A 20,858-nucleotide genomic window follows, 5' to 3' on the forward strand; every position below is an offset into this window, starting at 1 on the left:
AAAGTTTAAGGGGGCAGGGAGCAGGAACAAGCAATCAAAGGTCAAAGGATTTGCCAACATGGTATTTTATTTTTTAAAATATCTGTATTCTTTGACACTTTCATACATGTATAAATGTATCTTGTTCCTATCTACCCACAATTCCTCTCCACGCTCACAAGATCCCTTGATAAATCCTCCTTCCCACTGTGTAGCCATAACTGCAGCGGCCATGTCATATTCATAAGACAGCATTGCACAGCACTCCACCCCATGCTCCAGCTTTTACATTCTTCTTGTCTTTTATTGCTTGATGCTTCCTGAGCCTTGCAAGGGTTGTTATGGAAGTGTCATTTAGGACTGAGTAATCAACAGTAACTTGTTCTCAGCACTTTGACCAGTTATGAGTCACAGCATTAGCTGATGCTCACTTTGAAGTTTTTGTGGCCAAGGTAGAGAGGGACATTAATCTGTGGGTATATACACAAATATTTAGAAGATAGTTAGTTCAACAGCATGCCCACTAGCAAAACACCAGTAGAAGGTTCTCCCTAACCCCTAAGGCCTTTGACCAGGTATATAGTATATATACCACACAAGAATTCCTTGCTGAAGGACTTAAAATCTACATTTAAAAAGCGGTAGGATGTCCTCTTAACCTTCATGCCTGGCAAGTTGATATCGTAGCATTGAGGGTTCACTGTTGGGTACTACCATAGATGACTTTTCTCACCCTCAGCCTGCATAGCACCTTCTAGCACTATAAATGCTAGCCAGCAAGGAGGAAATTAGTTCCAGCTTGTCTATGCCCTTCAACCAAAATGGATTTTTTTTTCTTCCATAGTAGTGTCTTACCATCTGGTTATGGTGGGCGACACAGACCAATGTCAATATCTTATATTGTTTGAGGGCTTCTGGAGACTTCTTAATTCACAGGGAGTTATCCCACACCTGACAGAGAGCTTCATTTATTAACTTGTCTGTTCTGGGTGAAGCTCTATCCACTCACTCAGGGTACTTATGTTCAAACTCCTTTTTTTTTTTTTTAATTTTTTTTTTTTACAATTAAAGTTACAGTTTTAACAATATACAAAATATTACAGTAATTCAGATTTTTTGGCATAATGATTACAGATTTGATAAATACATTTTATATCTCATAATAGTGATGAAGATTATACAAAAGCTATTAAAACAATTATAAGAATAAATTCAATTGTCACTTAAGTATCTAAAGCTATTTTCCTTTGCGTTCTTCCAGAATGATTTGTTCTTATTCTTTACCTTAATTTGAGGGACTTCAAGAAGATACTTGTTTTGTTTTGTTTTTTTCATACAGAAGAATTCATTCCAAGGCAATTGACATTGAGACATTTTCACATGCATTTCTAATCTCTATATACATGACTATCACTGGTCACAGTCACCTATCTTCTGAGCTCCTCGGCATCTGAGCATGATTACAAACTCGTCAGATAGACAGCCTTCCTCTCCCACTAGAGGCTCCATACTCTGCCATCCCAGTCACTGTCCACTGTGTTATCAGCACATCAAACTCCTTTTTAATTACACTTTTTAAAAATTTTATTGCATCTTTCATTTGTGTGTGTGTGTGTGTGTGTGTTTATGGGAAGATGAGTGCAGGTGACTGCAGAGGCTAGTGGTGTTAGGAATGTCATGGAGCTAGAATAACCGAGAGTTGTTAGCCATCCAACATGAGTGTTGGGAACCACCTAGAAGGGCCCTATCACCAGGCAGAGACCACTCAAAAAGAATTCTTTTTCTTAAAATTCTGTCAGCCTGAAAAAGAGTCGGTGGCAACCAGTACCAAATGGAGAGGAACATTTTCCTGCTTTCACAGGGAAACACAGCCTCCCAGAGGCTCTGCTTTTGCCCCTAGGGTCTGCATCCCTTTAGGGCAAGCAGGATCCTTTTGAGACCTCCCAGGCCTTACAGACCTCTAGAGACTATCCACAAGGCACAGTGCTGGCCATTTTTAGCTTCATAGGGGTTTTCCCTTACTCACAAATCTCTAAAGAGTTGAAGTGAGCACACTGGAAACATGTGAGAGCTGAAAATCAAGAGAAAGTATAGGGGCTCATTTACAGTGCAGCCTCAAGTATCAGACAGGAGATGAGCTTGTGGCTCTGATCAATTAAATAGAATCAATGGCCAGGGAGAAGCTGCCTGCATGCAGAGCTGACCCCCCCAAGGAAGCCCAAGACCTTGGACCCTGGAAAAGAATGGTTTAAGGAAAGCCAGAGCCAGAAGGCAATGCTATCCCCAATCCTGGAAATGGACAAGGCTGTGAGAGGGAATACCAAAGCCTTAATCCATGTTGCCTGATGGGACCATACAGGACCAGGAAAATATTTCCATCTTCCACTGTCTTCATCCTATCAAGTACTTTCCTTGACAAGGAAATAATTTAAGAGTCTACTTAAGTAAGCCTTAATATTGACTTGTGACAGAGTGTAGCAGAGTGTAAGGAAAATGGAGGAGGAGGTGGGGGAGGAGGAAGAGGTTCAAGACAGTACTGGGACCAGCAGGATGAGGGGGAAGAGAGCAAGTTTATTTTGTTCACAGCAGAGAAAAGAAAGGTAATATAGGGATATGGGGATAAAGGGTATAGGGTCACCTCTAAAGGTAATCATGTCCTGTCCCATATTTCTCGCCTCCCCAAAGCCCAGCAAACTGCAAAAAAAAAGTATATGTGCCTTCCAGGACTACCATATGACACTGTCTACCTTGCAGGAAGCCTGAGAGCAAGGAGAGGTCCAGCAGTAGCAACAAGAAGTGCTTTCCCATTGCAGTGGGATCCTAGGGCCAGAGAGACACAAAGACAGAGCATTAAAGGCTCTGTCTCAGCAGGACAGGCTTATATACATGCCCGGTTGAAGAAACCCAGGCCATGGGCTGAGCAAACAACCTGGAGGGACCCAAATCCTACCTGCCTCACTGGCTCTGCCCATCTCTACTCCTCTACCCTGTGGGATAGCAGTTCTGGCTTCTTTCCCATAGATTTTACCAACTTTAAAATGGGAGTTCATAACTGTGAGACACAACGGAATTCTGAGATGAGGTGGCTGATGAGCTTGGAAGGGTGCTACACACTTTGCCGTGACTTTCCCTGCAAAAAGATACTAGTTCCATCACCATGCTATGTTCAGATATATAATCTCCTGTTTTCATGGAAATCGGATATTGCCTAGGCATGTGTTTAGTTACTCAGTAAAGAACTAAAGCCGAAAGAACAGATTTAGACTTTTGGTTCTGCGTGCATGCTACTGTTATCTTCTGAGACCAGACAGAAAGTCGGGGATAATCTGGGGACATGGAAAGGAAAATACAGGAAGGAGAATAATTCCTTTGTACTTGGTAGTTTCCCTGTCCTGCTGATAGAGTCAGGAAACCTTGGTCCCTACTGATAAAAGCAAAATTTTTTAGAGACAATATATGTTTTCCTAAACATATCTCAAAGAGATTTGAAAGAAATAAACTGTCTAGTGTCAAAATGATGTATAACCTTGAGTTTATCACAGTCTCCTTTCACTCCTAAATTAAAACAATATCCCTCATAAATCTACCTTACAACTTTACAAAATAACGTCCTTTAAACTTTTAGCCTTGGTAGAAACTACATTCTTTGAGTAATATTTTAAAAGTGGGATGAGGCTTTTAAAAACCTTCAGAGATTGACATGAGAACCAGCAAATTCCTCCTTATACACGTTACCATGGAGAGTCTCCCTTGAGAAGGCCATACGCATACTTGGGTATTGTTAGATAATGGGTCTGCTGCTTTAAGACCAGATCCACAGCCTGGAAAACTCGGGCCCTGCCTCCTCTGGTCCTTATCACCTATAGATGAAATGAATTGGTAAGCAAATACATGCTCTTCCTTCTCTCTGGCCTTCCAATCAAACAACTGTCTCATCTGCCCCAGAGACTGCCTTTGACTTTTGACTAGAAAAAAGATTTCTGGCTCTTACTCTCTCAGTTTCTCTGACTGACACACACTCTCTCTCTCTGCTTCAGGTCCTCCACCCATGCTATCCATTACATCCATCTCTCATATTCTTTTACTTTAAGTCAACTCTCTTAATGTTTCACTTTTGTCTACAATGATCTCTCACTACATGGCCCCAATCACGCTGCCTCAAGTATAATGCTCTGTTGTCACTCATAGTGTTCTCCTACCTCAAGGTCAAATCATGACTCCCTTGCCCCAGGACCAGGCCCTCTCTCTCTCTTAATAATCTCATATTTAATGAGTAATTTCAGATCAACTCCTTCCCAGAACTTGTGCTCTCCTCTCCTTAACAGGTATGCCGTATTCTTTCCCTCGGCATCTCTCTGTTAACCACTGTTTTCAAGATTCTTGTAAAAAATACCTCTTAATAAATCTCTAAATCTGATTCACAGTCTTACATTAAAATTCTTCTCGTTGATGAAGCTACAAATCCTGGTTTTGCCTTAAGGTAGGTCCCTGAGGAGAAAGGGCAACCTTGAGGCTACGGCAGAGAATGAGGCGGAGGTAGTCTCTATGTCTGCACTCATGGCACTCCTACTTGAAGAAGCCAGACCAACAGAATTTCTGCAAAGCCTTTGAGGAACTTTAGTGTCAGGATCCCTATGGAGACTTTGCTGGCTAGAGAATTCAAAGCTGACTAAAACTGCTCTGAGTTTTCCACAGAGAAAGGTAGAGTTTTACCCTGGAAAGTCACAGAAGCACTGGTCAAATTCACCCCTGGTCTCCTACTTTAGAAAACAGTATTTCTAAGTCCTCTGTTCCTTTTCTCTTTGTTTCTGAGAACCTATAATAAAATGACAATTAAAAAATTGTGCACAATTACTGATATTTTCAATTTTAAAAAATCCATTCAATAACTCTTTAAGTTCGCTTCAAAATAACCTAAATGGAGGACTGGAGAGATGGCTCAGCACTTAGGAGCACTGGCTGTTCTTGTGGAAGACCCAGGTTCGATTCCTAGCACCCATATGTGAGCTGACAGCCATCCATAATTCTAGTTCCAGGGGATCCAAAGCCCTCTTTTGACTTCAGCAGGCATTGCATGACATTGGTGCACTTACACATACGCAGGCAATACACTTATACACATAAAATAAAAAATTAATTAATTAATTAATTAATTAAATAAGTAAGTAAATAAGTAAACCCTAAATGGGAGCCTGGATGAGTGAGAAAGGACAAAGATAAACTTATTAGACCTTTTGTGAATAACTATTGAAGTTCTATTGTAGGCAAGTAAGTGTTCTCTCTACTTCCATTTGTTTGAAACTCTTCACATTGAAACAATGGAAAATTTCATATCCTCCTCTGGGGGACGAGGGGAGGAGGCAGAATCCATGTTTAATAAGTGTAGATGATCAATACCTTGCTCCAGATGACTTCAAGGTTGCTGAAGAAATTTTCCTTTTGGTATGCTTGTGTTTTAAGGCATTGCTTTTTCTTTAATTACTACCTAATCACATACATAGGTCTCCTAGACCAGCACAGCTTCATGGGCAGTCATACAGGCTCCATACCATAAAGAGGTTTGGTTTTATCACTCTGCTATCAACATCTTGAAATTCTTTTTTTCTTTTTTGGTTTTTTTGAGACAAGGTCTCCCTGACATCCCAGCTGGACTGGAACTTGCTATGTAGACCAGGCTGGCCTCTATCTCACAGAGATCCACCTGCCTCTGCTTCTCAAGTGCTGAGATTAAAGGCCTGCGCCATCATGCCTGGCCCAACATCTTGAAACTCTTAATTTTTTTTGTAAACAAAGCTTCCGCTCTTGTACCTTGTGCTGGGTCCCACAAGTGAACCCTTCACCTCTGCCTATGCTCACTTTTTCCTTTCCTTGGGAATTTCACCATCTGAGCCTGAAAAACTTCGGCCTCTAAAACCAATTTTAAGAAATTCCCAACATCTCTACTCCTGGTTCCAAACAAAATTCCTTCAATTCTTACATTTTGCTACTTACCAGATTAACAAAAATTTCTGTCTCTTCAATATTCTACTACAGAGACAACTTGCTCAGGCATGTTTGTTATTGCTCTTTTCACAATAGCTAGGAAATGAAAACAACCTAAATGTCCCTTAACCAATGAATGGATAATGAAAATGTGATACATTTACACTATGGAGTTCTACTCAGCGATAAAGAAAGATGAAATCATGAAACTTGTAGGTAAATGAATGGAACTAGAAACTGTTAAACTGAGCTTATCAAAACTCAGAAAACCAAGTGACTCATTTGGGGATCCTAGCTCCAAATTCTTAGATACAAGTGTATCTCTCACCACTCATTAAAGAAGCTTCTCTTTGCAACAGATGGATACTATTACCAAGTTCCACACTGGTCAAACATAGAGAATAAGTGACTGAGGTGCCCAGCCCTAAGTGACACATCAACAATTCAACCTCTACACCTAAGTCTCAGGGAGTATCAGAGAAGAGGGAACAGAAAGAATGTAAGAGCCAGAGGGACAAGATACCTGCTGCTACTTGATGCATTCTAGACATGATAGGGAAGCTACACCAACAAAATCTCCACAATATAGTAGTCTAGCGAGATAGGCATAATGACAAAACTAGTTGATATGCCAAGGTAGATGGGGGAAATGTCATGGGATTCCACCTCAAGATGAAGAGCTACAGGCAATCAATGGATGTTGAGGGAGGGAGAAGCAGTTTTCTCCAGGGACTAGCTCCCTAAGAGGTTATCTAACCCCAAATGGGCAGCCCTAAACACAGGTACACATGAGCACCACTGAATGGACTCACTGCATTATAGATATAGACAGATTAGATAGATAGATAGATAGATAGATAGATAGATAGATAGATGATAGATAGATAGATAGAATAGATAGATAGATAGATAGATAGATAGATAGAAGATGATAGACATATGATAGACAGACAGACAGACAGACAGATAGATAGATAGATAGATAGATGATATAGATGACAGATTTAATAATAAAAGAAGAGGACAAGAAACTGAGAGGGAATTGGGGGACATGGGAGGAGCTGGTGGGGAACTGAGAGGGACGGAAATAATGCAAAGACAACACTCATGAAATTTTAAAAATAAGAAGAAAAAGCACTGGAAGATTTTAGAATGACTATCTCACATTATAATAAAAGGTTTCAGCAAGAGCAAAACATTCCTTAGAAAAGATCATCCATGTTACGACTATTCTGAAAACTGTGACTGCTTTTCACCATAACTAAAGGTGACCAAACTAAAACATTGTGAACCTGATAGGAATAAATGCAGTGTATTTAATAACATTCAATCTTTAGGAATTAAAATAACATAAAACCTGTGGGGTCGCTCCCTCTCCTCGTGGGTCGTTGGCCACTGGTCCACGAGGACAAAGGGAGCAGAAGCGACGAGCAGGGTCAGGATGGCCAGTGAGCACTGATGGAAGAAAGCCCTTCCAGGCAGGCAGGTTCAGTGATGCAAACAGCTCCAGACTCAGTGAAACAGCTCTGTTTATTCAGTGGAAGAACTAAGGAAAATATAGTGTGGAGGCAGTAGCCAATGCCTCAGCTGATAGGTGCTCATAGTATGCTTTATTTACATGTGGCAGTGGGCTCCTATCATCTGACTGTTGGGCAATGCCTGATTATCATATAGAAAAAACCTGGGGGGTAGTTTTTACTCCAGGTAACTATGCCAAAGGTCATGTTCCAAATAAGGTCAGGCATCCATGCTTGGTGGCACTTTCCAGGTAAGTCAGGAAGAGAGCAGGAGGCCCCCTGCTGAAAAGGGGAGTCCTTCCATTTGGTGCCAAGCCCCTTAGAGCTATCTGGACATGGAGGACTACAACTCTAACAGCAGTGTTTCCCAACAAAAACCCATCTAGCAATGAAATTACAGTGATCTTTTGAAATCTTTTGAAGGATTTGTTTGCTTCAGACTCTAACCATCAGGCTTAACATGATCCTGTGTCCCTAGGTAAAATATTCTTGGACTTCTGTATACATTTTTCTGTTTGTATCAGAAACAAAATTAATTTGAATAAATAAGTAATCCTATGATGTGATGGTATGGCAACTTTATACTGTCAAATAAAGAAAAATCTGTAAATTATTTTAAAAGTATCTCTTTGATGGAATATATATAATTTATAAAAGATCTATAATATTAGCCCAGCACAGCACAGACTCCTTTGCGTTTGTTGGTATCACAGGGGAAACCACACAGACAGTTCTATCATAATTTCATCCCACTACCACCCTTAGAACAGATTTCTATGAAAGAATCAGGAATCTAGAAAAACATCATGTTCCAGTCTGCCTTTCTGATAGGTTAACAGTATTTTATGTTTCATAAATATTGTAAATAGGAAAGGGACTACTTGGGAAAAAGAAGGTTTCAGTGTGAGTGTATGTTTAGGGACTAGAGAGATGCCTCAGTGGTTAAGAGCACTGACTGTTCTTGCAGAGGACCTAGGTTCTGTTCCCAAAATACACATGGTGGCTAACAACTTTCTGTAACTCCAAATACCAGGGGCTGATTGAGCCAAAAAAAAAAAATGTCCTTTCGGAAGATCTACTCTTCCTTGACCCTGTCTCTATGTTAGTACACCTCTGCATGGCCTCAGCATCTGAGGAAAGTCGCAGGGGTTTCTTTATCCTCCTGGTGGATTTGGACAGTTATGAATAATTTATAGGCTTAACTTTAGCCTTCCTAATGATAAAGAAAACTAAATTTAATTGAGAAAAACTCAAAGCAGGTTGCCTAAGTAAACAGTCCCTGCTTATCTGAAAAAAACAGCCTCTAGTTTATCTAAGGATACCAGACCTCCTGCTCAGTTAAGAAAATGATTGTATGTGTAATTTCTGCTTCTGCTTCTGTAGATATGTTTCCGCTTTTGGAATTCTAGTTCCCCCTCTTCCTCCTCCTTCACCCCACCCCAGCCATAGGCCAGAGATCGCTGTGCATGGCTCCAGTCTATCTATCACTGAGGGCCCATTTAGGACCTTGATTGGAACCCCCTGCTGGCCAGTGAGGCGGTTAGCATTTTCTCCTTTTCCCCTGGACATATAATAATCATTTCCCATCTGGACAGCATATTCTATTACCCTTTGTTTCTCGAGTGCAGTCAACATTTGTTCTCAGAATAACATCACATCTTTCCAGGTCAAGCCGTAAAGCTGGGTAGTCATTTCAAAAGTTTGTACATACTGATCCAGACTGTTGGTGTAGCTTCCTAGATTCCGCTTTATCTCTTTTAGCTCTGATAAGCAAAAGTAGACATAAACTAATTCTGGCCAGAATTCTCTCCACCAGACAGCTCCTATTAGAGGAAAATTCCTGGGGCTAGAAGAGAGGCAGCATTGTGATTAGTCGGGATTGGCTCTCCTGGGTAAGTGGGGAAGGGATCCCCTGAAGATGGGAGGCTACTGGAGAACTAGGAGGCCTGGAGAAAGAGCTAAAGTCCTTGCAGGGGGGCGCAGATTGTTTCCAGAGAACTACTCAGAAGGAACAGGTAGCTTCTTGTCAGAGGGTGTGGCCCCTACCAAAGGTTCCTTCTTATCCTTGCTTAGTCTGGGTTTGGGCAATCATCCTACATAACTGAACCAGTTTGGATTGATCTCTTAGATAAAAGAAAAGTTGGACATAGAGAATTTCAGCCTATTTTCCTTTTTTCTTATAGAACAGATCTAACTGAAGAATGATATTATAATGGAGGCTGCCCTCTTATGGCCAGGATTTCTCATTACCTAGGGGACCATGTTTGAGTTAAATAGAATATGAGAAATTTCTTGAGTCTCTGAGGTTCCAGTTTATCCCAGTTTTTCAGGAGGCAGGATAGCAGGGTGCCCTCAGAAATCTTGGATAAATTCCTCTGCATCTGTAAGTGAAAGTGGCATGTGAGAATTTGGGTGGAAGCCACCTTATCCTCCTCCACACTCTCAGCCCTCTGCCAGGAGGGGTGCCTGGGGACTAAGAAAAAGAGGACTTGCATGGTCCATTGACCCATTATCCTGGTCAGTGGTACTTTTGCTTGTATCCAAGATATCTCTGGCATCCCCATTCCCCAAAGAAAAGTAACTTTTGCACAAGTGGTTGTACAAGAGCTAAGATGGCTAGCCTCTCAAAGAAGGGAACTTTCCTTATGGTACTGTCTGGCTTGAGGAAGACCAATGTGCACCAGACTAGAGGGGTTGAGCCCCACTGGACTTCAAAGAGCAAGCAGAGAGGTGGCTGCCCAGCAGAAATTCTCCTTATTCCCTCATTCTATTCATAAGCTCATTTGCCTTTTTTACTTCAATATAGGGTTAATGAGGGGGGCATGATGGGCCAAATGGCCTAGAAAAGACAGCTATTAAGTCAATCACAGAAGAGAGAACAAAAAGAACAAGGGAGCTTAAGAGGGTACAAATGGTATAAACAAGTAAAAAGGAAGTTAGCCTCAACGGTTATTGCTTCTGCCCAGACCCCCCTAAAGAGAGCAGGGAAAATGAATTCTCCCACATATCTTCCCAAGAAAGGGAACTAATACAGAAAAGAGAAGAAAAAATACCAACCTTCAGGTTCAGCTGTTGTAGCCATGGCAGGAGAAGACACTCCCCGCGACCCCAGTCTAGGATACCTTAAAGAGTTACCAGCAAACACAGCTGTGGTTTTCAATTCTTCCCTGGTTTGGCTTCACAAACACTGACCTTGAGAATCACAGAGCAGGCCCACAAAATGATGCCATCTAGTGGTGCAGAAATGGGGTTCTTTTTCTCTGCCTAGTAAGGAATTAAGAGGCAGGAAGGTTTGTAAGACCAGACTTTATTAATATAAGCAGTTAGTTGTAAGCAAGAAAGCAGACCTCTTGTTAATGAAAAGGGGACCCAGAAACAAGATGTCTGTTTTTCTCCCCAAAGGTTTTGGGTTTTCATTTTGGGTGAGGGATCTGCTTAGCAATGGAGTAAGCATTTCCTGTGTCTCTTTGTGATTAGTGTTTGAGTGGAATCAGCTGGAAGGGCTGATTTACAGCCTGGATCAGACTGTGCATGCCTAGGGCAAACCAGTGACTGTGCATGTCTGGGACCAGTCAACTGATCATGCACGTTAGAGGCAAGCCTGAGAAGGAACTCATATTTTTTTACACTCAGGGAAAAACTAGTAAGTGGGAAGTAGGAACTGGGTGCTGCTCTCAGTATCCTAGGACATACCATGGTGGGATTGCATTTACCCGGGACTCTTTTTCCCTTCCTGTATTCCCATGAAAAGAACTGAGTTCTAATAACCGCATAGCCACTATATAAAAAGCTTAAACAGGACTAACCAAATAACCATACAACTAGGCCTAGAGGAAGAGAACTCAACTAAGATCCTAAAGACAGTTTTAAACCAAGTGTCTGCCATATGGCATCTAAGCTGTAAACTTCCTTTCTTCCTTTTTTAGCATGAGAAAGAAGGGAATACATTACTCATTCTGACTCAGAAACATGAGGAGAGACACAGGCCCTGAGGTACCTTGGTCAGCAGTTTGACCCAGTAGCCAGAAGACATCCTCCCTACATGACAGCCATCTCTGTCACTGCTGTTTCAATGAAAACAGCAAAAGAAGACTCTTTAGGCTCCCCTCTCACCATTTATGCCCCTGTTCTATAGAACTTTTGCTTCCCATTATGCCCAGCGTTCCTTAGGGAGCTCTCTACTTCTTATGAGATACTTCTGGTTTCATCTCCACATGTTTTCCTGGTGCACTGCGTCTCTCTTAGTTATGTTGCCTTGATCCCTTTACCAGATGAATTAGAAAATAATAAACATGGCTGTACAAATAGCATATGCTTCTTTCTCCTAGGAGAGACCTGTTGGAAACATCTATCAAAAATGCAGAATTCAGCCAGGTATGATGATGCAAGCCTTTAATCCCAGCACTTGGGAGGCAGAAAAGGGTGGATCTCTGTGAGTTTGAGGCCAGCCTGGTCTATATACTGAGTTCCAAGCCAACCAGGGCTACAAAATAAAATCTGTATAAGAAGAGAGAGGCAGAGACAGAGAGACAGAGACAAAGAAAGACAGAGAGATATAAAGGAAGGAAGAGAGGGAGGGAGGGAGGAAGGAAGGGAGGGAGGGAGGAAGGAAGGAAAAAGGGAAGGAGAAAATACAGAATTGGCTGTATTTACTGATGATTCTTATTTATGAAGTAAAGAAAGACACTTTCAGGAAGGATATGCAGTTGTATCGTCTCTTGATATAATGAAGAATGTTCATTTGCCTGGAATTAAATCTGCTCAAATGACTGAATTCATAGCCCTAAACTAGAGTATGCTGTTTAGCAGAAAACAAACACTTAACATTTATATAAAGAATCACTACACATGTGTAGTGCTGCATGACTGCATGCTATAGAAATAGAAAAGTTTTCTTACTTTTTCTGGCTATTCTATTCAAAATAATCAACAAATTCAGAATTAGTAGAAGCTATTCATTTCCTAAAATAATTAGACAAAATTAAAATCTCAGAACATTCTGAAATAAACAGTGAAGAAGTAAAAGATAATCATTTGATAAAGGAGCAAAAAGAACTGCACTATTTGGAACCGCATGCCCTGGAAGACCTGTCCTATTTATTACGCCCACTCTGTGTCTAAGGTCCTCCTTCGGGCTTAGCAGATGATGCCACAACAAGAAAAGGCATCTGACCCAGTGCAGTGATGCGTGCCTTTGATCACAGCACTCTGGAGGCAGAGGCAGGCAGATCTCTATGCGATTGAGACTAGTCTGGTCTACATAGTGAATTCCAGGACAGCTGGGGTATGGCATCAAATTGTCCTCCGAATGTCAAGCTTGGTTGAACCCACTTGCTTAGGATCACCACCAAAAAAATCTAACTGTTGACACTGCATGAGAAGGGTGAAGTCACACTTTCCAACCAATCAGTCAGTTTGAGTTGCACTAGGAGAAAGGAGTAAGAGCACCTGGGGGGCGGTGCCCTTGCTGTTTTGGACAGCTGTTGGAAAGTCAATCCATGCTGGAATTGGGGAGGGGGGGAACCACCCACACTTCTGAAAGTAACCCCTCACACATTGCTCTGTATGGAAGCTCAATAAACTCTTTAGTTTCCCAAACTGTAGTTTGGAGAAATTAGACCTCAGTTTGTTATAAAGATGGTGGAAGGAGAGGGCTGGATAGCATTTGTGCCTCCTAGAAGGAATTTTAGCAACATAGGGCCATAGGGAGACCCTGTCTCAAAAAATTGTCAAAGTTAACTGAAGCTTTCAGCCTCGTAAATCTTAGATCTGTCTATTCCTTTTGGAAAACATCAGTTACACATGTGGGAAATAGTCACTGGATGTCCTAAGAGAATGAATAGGGATTATATGAGCTAAAGGGAGATATTTTGCACCATTATAGAGATTTATGGAAGTGATAATTTAAAATTCAATATTGTTTGCAGAATCTTTCTCCAGTAAGCTTCCAGGAGATGAAGAATGGAATGAACTAAAACCAGGTGATTTTGTCTCTAGGAAAAGACCCTTCATCAAGGACTTCCTTCAATATCATTGTAAAAGACCTTATCAGGTACATTTAACTGCCTCCTATGCTGCAAAGATTTAGAGGGTAAATTTCATATTCCCTACCTCAAATGTACACCAACCCCTGAGGACAAATAAATGTGAGTTTCAGAAAGGTGGGATGATCTCACCTTTGACTGTGTCTTCAATTCAAAAACAAAGTAATTGAACTCAATAACCTAGCGCGCGCACACATGTACGTACACACACGCACACACACACACACACACACATCTAGAAATTTTCTGAGAAATGAATATTTTACTTCAGTATATCTCCTTCGGTGATAGAAGTAGTATTGGTGTTAAAGACTTTAATAATACTATGCCCTTTTTTAACCATGCTTCCGTTATGTCTACATACTTACCAAATCTCCCATGTAACTTCAATCAAATGACGTTATACCAATAGAATCAAACTGGCCAGAAGAAAATCTAGAGTTAAAAGAGCTATTTCAAGTGCATTAGATAAAATGTTTCATGAAGTGCAAATGACTATAGACCGGGGGAGAAAACATGTAATCCTTCTTGTTAAGGAGTTTGACTCATGTGGAGGATCTTTGGTTGGTTAGGACGCCTGCTTTCCTCATCTGCAATCTTCACTTCATTAGACCAGACTATATTCTTGATTACTCTGATTTTAAGTGCAAGTCCAAATAGTTAGTATAATATTATATTTCTCATGTAAATGTTATGTCAGATGCAGAAAACAAAAAAGAAACAGAAGTCATACCCAGGTCATGATGGTTAATAGTTCTGATATGTTCCAGGAGTTTCTTCTTTAATGCTTTTTCTAGCTATTCCTCTCTCCTGAAGACTGCTGTCCTGCCTACTACTCAGCCTCATCTACATCAGATCCTAGGAATTAACTTTCCTAGCTGTGAGGGACATTAAATGATATTTTTAAATAACACATGGGCCCTGTATGCACAAAAAGTGATACTTCGCCAAAAGGGATACTGTGAATGAAAGTTCCTACAAAGAAGCCACATCTTCCCCCTGAACTTTCTACAAATCTGATTAATCAATTAGAACTTCAAAGACTGAGTTGGCATTTTGAAGGTCTAGAGCCTAATTAAAAATTTTCTTTGGCTAGCTTGTCCATTCCTTTCCCACTTCTGTGTCTGATCTAAAATCCTTGTGGGTATCAGATGAAGCCTTCTGAAATTAACTTAGCTCCAGCATCTTACTTCTTCCTTATTCATAGAATAGAAGGAGTATGTTAGATAGCTCCTCTCTGCTGTGACAAGCAGAGAGTAAAATAGTGTAAGAAGGGGTAATTTGTTTTAGCTCATGATTTCAGATGTTACCTCCAGTATGATGGCAAGGCTGTAAGCAGAAAACAGCTGAGGGAGGCATGGCGACAGAGGTGGCTGGAGGAGGAGTGGAAGCTAAGCTCTCACATCCTCAAGCAGGCACAGGAATCGAGAGAGTAACTCAAGATCCAGCAAGGCTAAAGACCTCTCTAAGCCACCTCCAATGTTGTGCTTCCTCCAGCATAGACACACCTTCTCAGACCTCCCAAAACAGTGCCACTAACGGGACAAAATGTCCAAATACTTGGAGCCTATTGGGGACAGTCTCATTCAAACTATCACATGTACTAATTTACATTTATACCAACAGTGTGTACATCTTCTTTTCATTCCCTGCTCCCTTAGCAGCATTTACAGTGACTTCTTTCCTTGATGATTGCTATTTTGACAGGGGTAAGATGGAATCTCAGTGCAGTTTTAATTTTCTTTTCCATTACGGGTAAAAAAAAGAATGAATACATTTTCATGTATTTCTTGGCCATTGTACTTCTGCCTTGAGAAATGTCTATTCAGTTCATTTGTTCATTTAGTGATTCGATTGGGTCTTTTATGTTTAAGTTTTGAGTTCCTTATAAGCTTTACATTTTAATGCCTGCTGAGATCAACAGTTGGCAAAGATTTCTCTCATTCAGTAGGCGTTGTCCTCTCTACTAATCCTTACATTTGCTGCGCAAAAGCTTTATAATTTCATGCGATCTGTTGTCAATTAATTTTTCTTCCAGCAGTTTCGAAGTTTCCAGTCCTACATTAATGCATTCAGTCCTTCTAAAATTTATTTCTTTTTAAGAAACATTTTATTTAGTATTTTTTATTACTTAATGTGTACAAGTGTTTTGTATGTATGTAAGTGCACCCATGTCATAGATGCCCAAGGAGGTCAGAAGATGGTTTCAGATCCCCTAGAACTGGAGTTACAGGCTGGAATTACAGTAACTGGAGTTACTGGAGGTAGCTGCCATGTGGATGCTGGGACTCAAATCCAGGTCCTCTGCAAGAGCAGCCAATGATCTTAACTGCTGATCCATCTCTCCAGCCCCTTAAAATTTATTTTTGTAGAGCATGAAAGGTAGATCTTGAATCTCATCCTTCTACATTTTAAACTCTGTACAGAGACTATGTTCTGGTATCAAGTCAAAGAGATTCAGTCTTCGGAGAACAAGGGATTCCTCTGTCCAAGTCAACCACAAAAGCACATTCACAGTCCAATGATATTTTGGATTCAGTGACCAACTACTGGAATAAGATTTAAATAGACAGATTCCTACTTTCTATTTGACTCCAAACTTACCTAGCCCTCCCCGCTAAGTGGTGGGACTGCTGTACAGCTGTGCCTTCCATCCTTGACATCCAAGTTGTCAGTGTATCAGATTGCTCATTTTCTAATGCTTTACCCAATATAGGATCTTAAAGAAGGAATTTCAAACTTCACACTTCAGCTTCAAACATAACAAAAGCAAAATCTCAGGAATATCTGGCTTCCTGATTGTGGAATACTAGGCATAACCTGGTAAGAAATGGGCAACTTTGGGGTGCCAAGTCTTAGGTGACTCTTTTTGACCAAAGGGAATCTCAGCTCCATAAATGAATATAGAAATATCTGTCTCATCATACAATCTACCTGGAAGGCTACAGTAGCTGTATGAATGAAGATTCCAGAGAGAAATTGTACCTGTAACTGAACCTTATGCAAGCCTGATTAACTGACTGAAACTTAAATTAACTATGGAGAGATTGGAATGTTGCAAGTCCAGAGCCTAATTACAATTTATCAGATATCACCTGAGGCCTGTAGCTGAAATTTCTCTACTTTGCTGTAATTACCTACTTAATGTTTCTACCAATGTACTAAAAAAAGGTGTTTTGTTATGACTTTCTTTTTTCTGTTACTATAAAAACTTCATCAAACTATTTACATGTTGGAACATGGAATTTGGGGCAACTTAAATCTGTAGTCCCAGACTATGGGACTCAGATTTGGCACCAAAATAAACCATTTCTTATCATCTGTGAGGTGAGAGTTGTGGGTTTTTCAATGACAGATTCTAGAGAGGCACAAAGTAAAGCCTCAAATCCCTTTCAGAAATGGTCCTCCAAGACCAGGGAACCCTAGCTATCCTTTCTGTGGAAGCAGGATGCATATGTTCTTTCCTTTTAAAATCTGTTGTTTGTGGGTTAATACTTCAGAAGAAGTAGAAGAAAATCTTTTTTTAAAAAACTAACAATAAACTACTCAAGAGACTAGATCAAAATTAGGTATGGACATCCTGGTTGGAAAGTTCATAGGTAGCTTTTTCAAATGAATTGGTATTCTCCTAGTTCCCATAGCCCCTTTATTCTTGCTTTCAATTTTGTTCAGTATCTTCATGTCCTGCTTGCTTGACTGTCTGGTATAATTGGTATCTCAAAATTACATACCATTAAGCTCTAGATGGTATTGCCTTATGGATATCAAACATTGCTATCAATGCCAATACTTGACTCCCACCACCAAAGACCTCTGAACCTCCAAGTGAAAGGGAAGTCTGGTTTTCAATATTCTACAAATACTCTTCTTTCGTAAAATGCAATTCAAGCCTTTTATGCTTAACAGCCTTATGGCCCTATGTTTAATCAATGCCAACTGGAGCCCTTAAATGTTCCTTCTCAGTCAGCTCTTAAGAAATTCCAGAGCAAAAGAGGCCTTCATCCTTTGTCAATGATCTGACAGGGGAAAATGTAGAGGAAAAAAAGGCCAAAAATTGGCCTAATGGCTCACAATTGTACCCTAACTGGTGGAACTTGATCCAGTGACTTTTGATACATTATCCAAATACCTACAGCCTAGCACCTAATGACTACAGGTGTCTTACCCCAAATATGACCAGCCTCAGGAATGACACAATGTCATAAAATGTACTACCTAACAAGATAGTGAAATACTGATTTTTTTTTTTTTTGAGACAAGTCTCCCTATGACCCTAGCTGGCCTGGGACTTGCTATGTCCCAGGTTGGCCTCAATCTCATAAGTACTTACCTCCCTCTTCCTCCTGAATGCTAGGATTAAAGGTATGTACCACCACGTCCAGCTTTGAATTTTAATCTATTCAAATACAAACTCAAAAAAATAACCCATGAAATAAGACCAAGTGACTGATCATAACTTCTGTAAAAGTACCCCATTCCTTCTCAGCTGTGTAACTTTCACTATCTTGAGAATTTGTCCTTCCACAGCTTCTATCTTTACTTTTTGCTCCTTGCCCTCCTAGGTCGATTAGTTCCAGGGGACTATGAGCATCTCTCAAAATATCCTATAATGGTGGTGGGTCACCTGTCCTCTTGATCAAGGAGGCTGAGGAGACCCCATGAGATGGACTTGAACCAGTGTCCAGTCTACAAAGAGGAGGGTCAAAACAGAGGAATCATTTCCTCCATGCTTCCAAGCGAAGCCAACCATGGTCGAGCAGGACCTTTGACTTATCTTCACATAGGCGGAACTAGTAAAAGAAAGGAGCCAGAGGCTCCTCCCAAGCCCATGTGACCCCAAGGAATCGATCCTCAAATGACCTTAAGAGTAAAAGTAAATCGGTTTATCAAAACTTTTATATCAGTTCTGGTCTGGTAAATACTTTTACCCTATACCTTGACTCATTCCCAGTACAACAGCAAAGAGAGCACAGACTTAGAGTAGGTTTTCTCATGTTTTAGGAAGGTTCTCCTACATTGGAAAACATAAATATGTTATATGCAGACCCCTGCTCCCAACAGCCAATGGAGAACAAACTGCCTGGGAGACTGAGGTTCTGTCTTCCCTCCCAGACCCACTGAGGATTTATGGTAATCTTCTTTCCCTAGGTCTCCATACAAAAGTTTGATAAACTTTCCCCTTCTGAAGTATGTGTTATGAAGTCAAGTGGCCTGGAGTTTCTTTTTCTAAAAGAATCAGCACTCATAACAGACTTTGACCCTAAAGCCCAGTTCTCAGTTCCTCAGATCCATAAGGAATGCTCTACAGATTGGAAACGGGGATTGTCCTATGGATGTGAACCCTTCTACAAAAGTGGAGCCAGAGAAAAAGTAGAAAGGCACAGGGGATTGTGTGAAGCATTAGGGACCAAATGCATTTTCCCACCTGAGCTCTTCCAAGAATCCTAGACGTGCCATTAAAGAAAATTATTTGTTTTATAGACAATGTGTTTATAGAGACTAGAATAAGAATAAGACTCTTTAAAAGCCACAATGATTTAAAGCCGGGTATGGTGGTACACACCTTTAGTCCCAGCACTTGGTAGGCAGAGGCAGGCAGATCTCTGTGAGTTCAAGGCCAGTCTGGTCTACATAGTGAGTTCCAGGCCAGCTGGGGCTAGAGGGAGACCGTCTCAAGAAAAAAAAAAAAAAAAACCACAATGATTTTAAAAGAGACCAGTTCCTTGGGCTGGTCACATGGTTCAGAGGGTAAAGGCACCAGTCCCCAAACTTGTGGACCTGAATTTGATCCCCAGGACCCACATAATATAAGGAGAGAACTGACTCCTGGAACTGGTCTTCTGACTTCCACTCACAAGCCATGGCAGATATGAGCTCCTGAACACACAGACATTGATAAAAAGACAGACAGACACATACACACACACACACACACACACACACACACACACACACATACAGATGAGGGAGCAAGAAAAGAGAGAGAAGAGAGTGAGAGACAGAGACACAGAGAGAGACAGAGAGACTGGTACCAGGCTTCAGTCCTTTCCTTCTCCCAGCATGAAATTCCTAGAGAAATTCCAATTCCTTGATACCCATTGTTTAATAGACTGATAGTCAAAGAGAGGGGCATAGAATGTCTCCTTAGAATATCTTCATTCCTGCCAGGATGGTTGATAGGTAAAAGTTTTGGAGGTAGAGAGTGAGTGAATGGAGGAGGCACCGAGGCACAAATAGAATTCTCAGTGGGATACAGCTTTATTTCGCATGGGACAATTTTCCCTTGGGGAAGGGGAAAGATGTCAGCCCACGGGTTGTGAGCTGGGACTTATATATGGGGGCTTTAGGGTGCAGAAGGGGGGAGAGTTTGGGGGAAAAATCAAGCAGGGGGAAGCAGGAAAAGCAGGGCTTGTAAACCTGGCTCCGTTCAGTCTGCCAGGCAGGATCTGGGTCTGGAAGTGTTTACTTCTTTCTTCTTAAGATAAGGGAAAAGCTGCTGTGTTAAAAGCTTATCAGCTCAGTTCCTTTTTTCAGGCTCCAAAAGTCCATAGGCCCCTGTTGGGGAGGGGGGAGGCTGCTGCTGTTTGGAACCCTAATATTCCAGCCTTTTGTGTTATAGGATAGGGGGTGCCATTGTCATCTTGCTACTTCCTGCTGGACAGGGTCGACATGGGGGGGCTGGATTAAGGGTCAATCAGACAGCGGGTGTTCCCTCTTTATGTATCTCAACAGGGTCCTCAACTGTTGACAGGCATTCATATTCATGTGGAGGGAAGGAAAGCAACAACTGATTAAAATTAGTACAAGAGTAAGTTAGTTTTTGGATTTTGGTCCTGAAAATAATCTGAAGAGGCAAGGAGCAATGGTTCGGACCAGGGTAATAGCTCATTTTTCATTTTTTTTCTTTTCTCAAGAGTGATGGACTCAGGATTTGTTTTCAGACATTTTGATAGCTGTTGGAGTGGCTAGAATCAGTGTCAGTTACCTCTCAAAGGCTTCTAGATAGGGAGAGAAAACAAATTTATCCATCATTTAATTTTTTAGGCTAGAACAATAGTGGGTTGCCTCCCTTAGCTGTAAGTGGGCACTACAGTATTGTAGACCAAGATTTGAATTCTTACATCTGAGTAATGTCTTATTAGGAACAAACTCATCAATGAGAGATAATTGTCTAAATAACATAAGAATTTACGTTTAATGTCTGGGTTGTGTAATCCCTTGAACCCTTAAAATACACTGATGACTTTAATTTTGGTTATACTTTCTTTTCAGGTGTTTAAGACCGCTGATGGCCCAAATAAACAAATTTATTTTTACTCTTCAGGTCGTATGAGGG

The 20,858-nt window shown here is 41.0% G+C and overlaps 2 long non-coding RNA genes across 2 annotated transcripts in view; one reads left to right on the forward strand and one right to left on the reverse strand.

The window, feature by feature from the left end:
• The window catches only part of LOC115070663, a 20,276-nt gene extending 9,604 nt beyond the window's left edge, over nt 1-10,672 (reverse strand). The window contains exon 1 of the long non-coding RNA XR_003849817.1: nt 10,536-10,672. This is a non-coding gene — a long non-coding RNA (uncharacterized LOC115070663). The remainder of the gene's footprint in view (nt 1-10,535) is intronic.
• Nucleotides 9,048-13,590, forward strand: LOC115070664. Its single transcript, XR_003849818.1, has 3 exons — nt 9,048-9,370; nt 11,807-11,852; nt 13,406-13,590. It is a non-coding gene; the product is annotated as an uncharacterized LOC115070664 (long non-coding RNA).
• The last annotated feature ends 7,268 nt before the right edge of the window (nt 13,591-20,858 follow it).

The sequence above is a fragment of the Nannospalax galili genome, unplaced genomic scaffold, assembly GCF_000622305.1.
Source record: "Nannospalax galili isolate Female #2095 unplaced genomic scaffold, S.galili_v1.0 scaffold690, whole genome shotgun sequence".
NCBI classification, from domain to species: Eukaryota; Metazoa; Chordata; class Mammalia; order Rodentia; family Spalacidae; genus Nannospalax; species Nannospalax galili.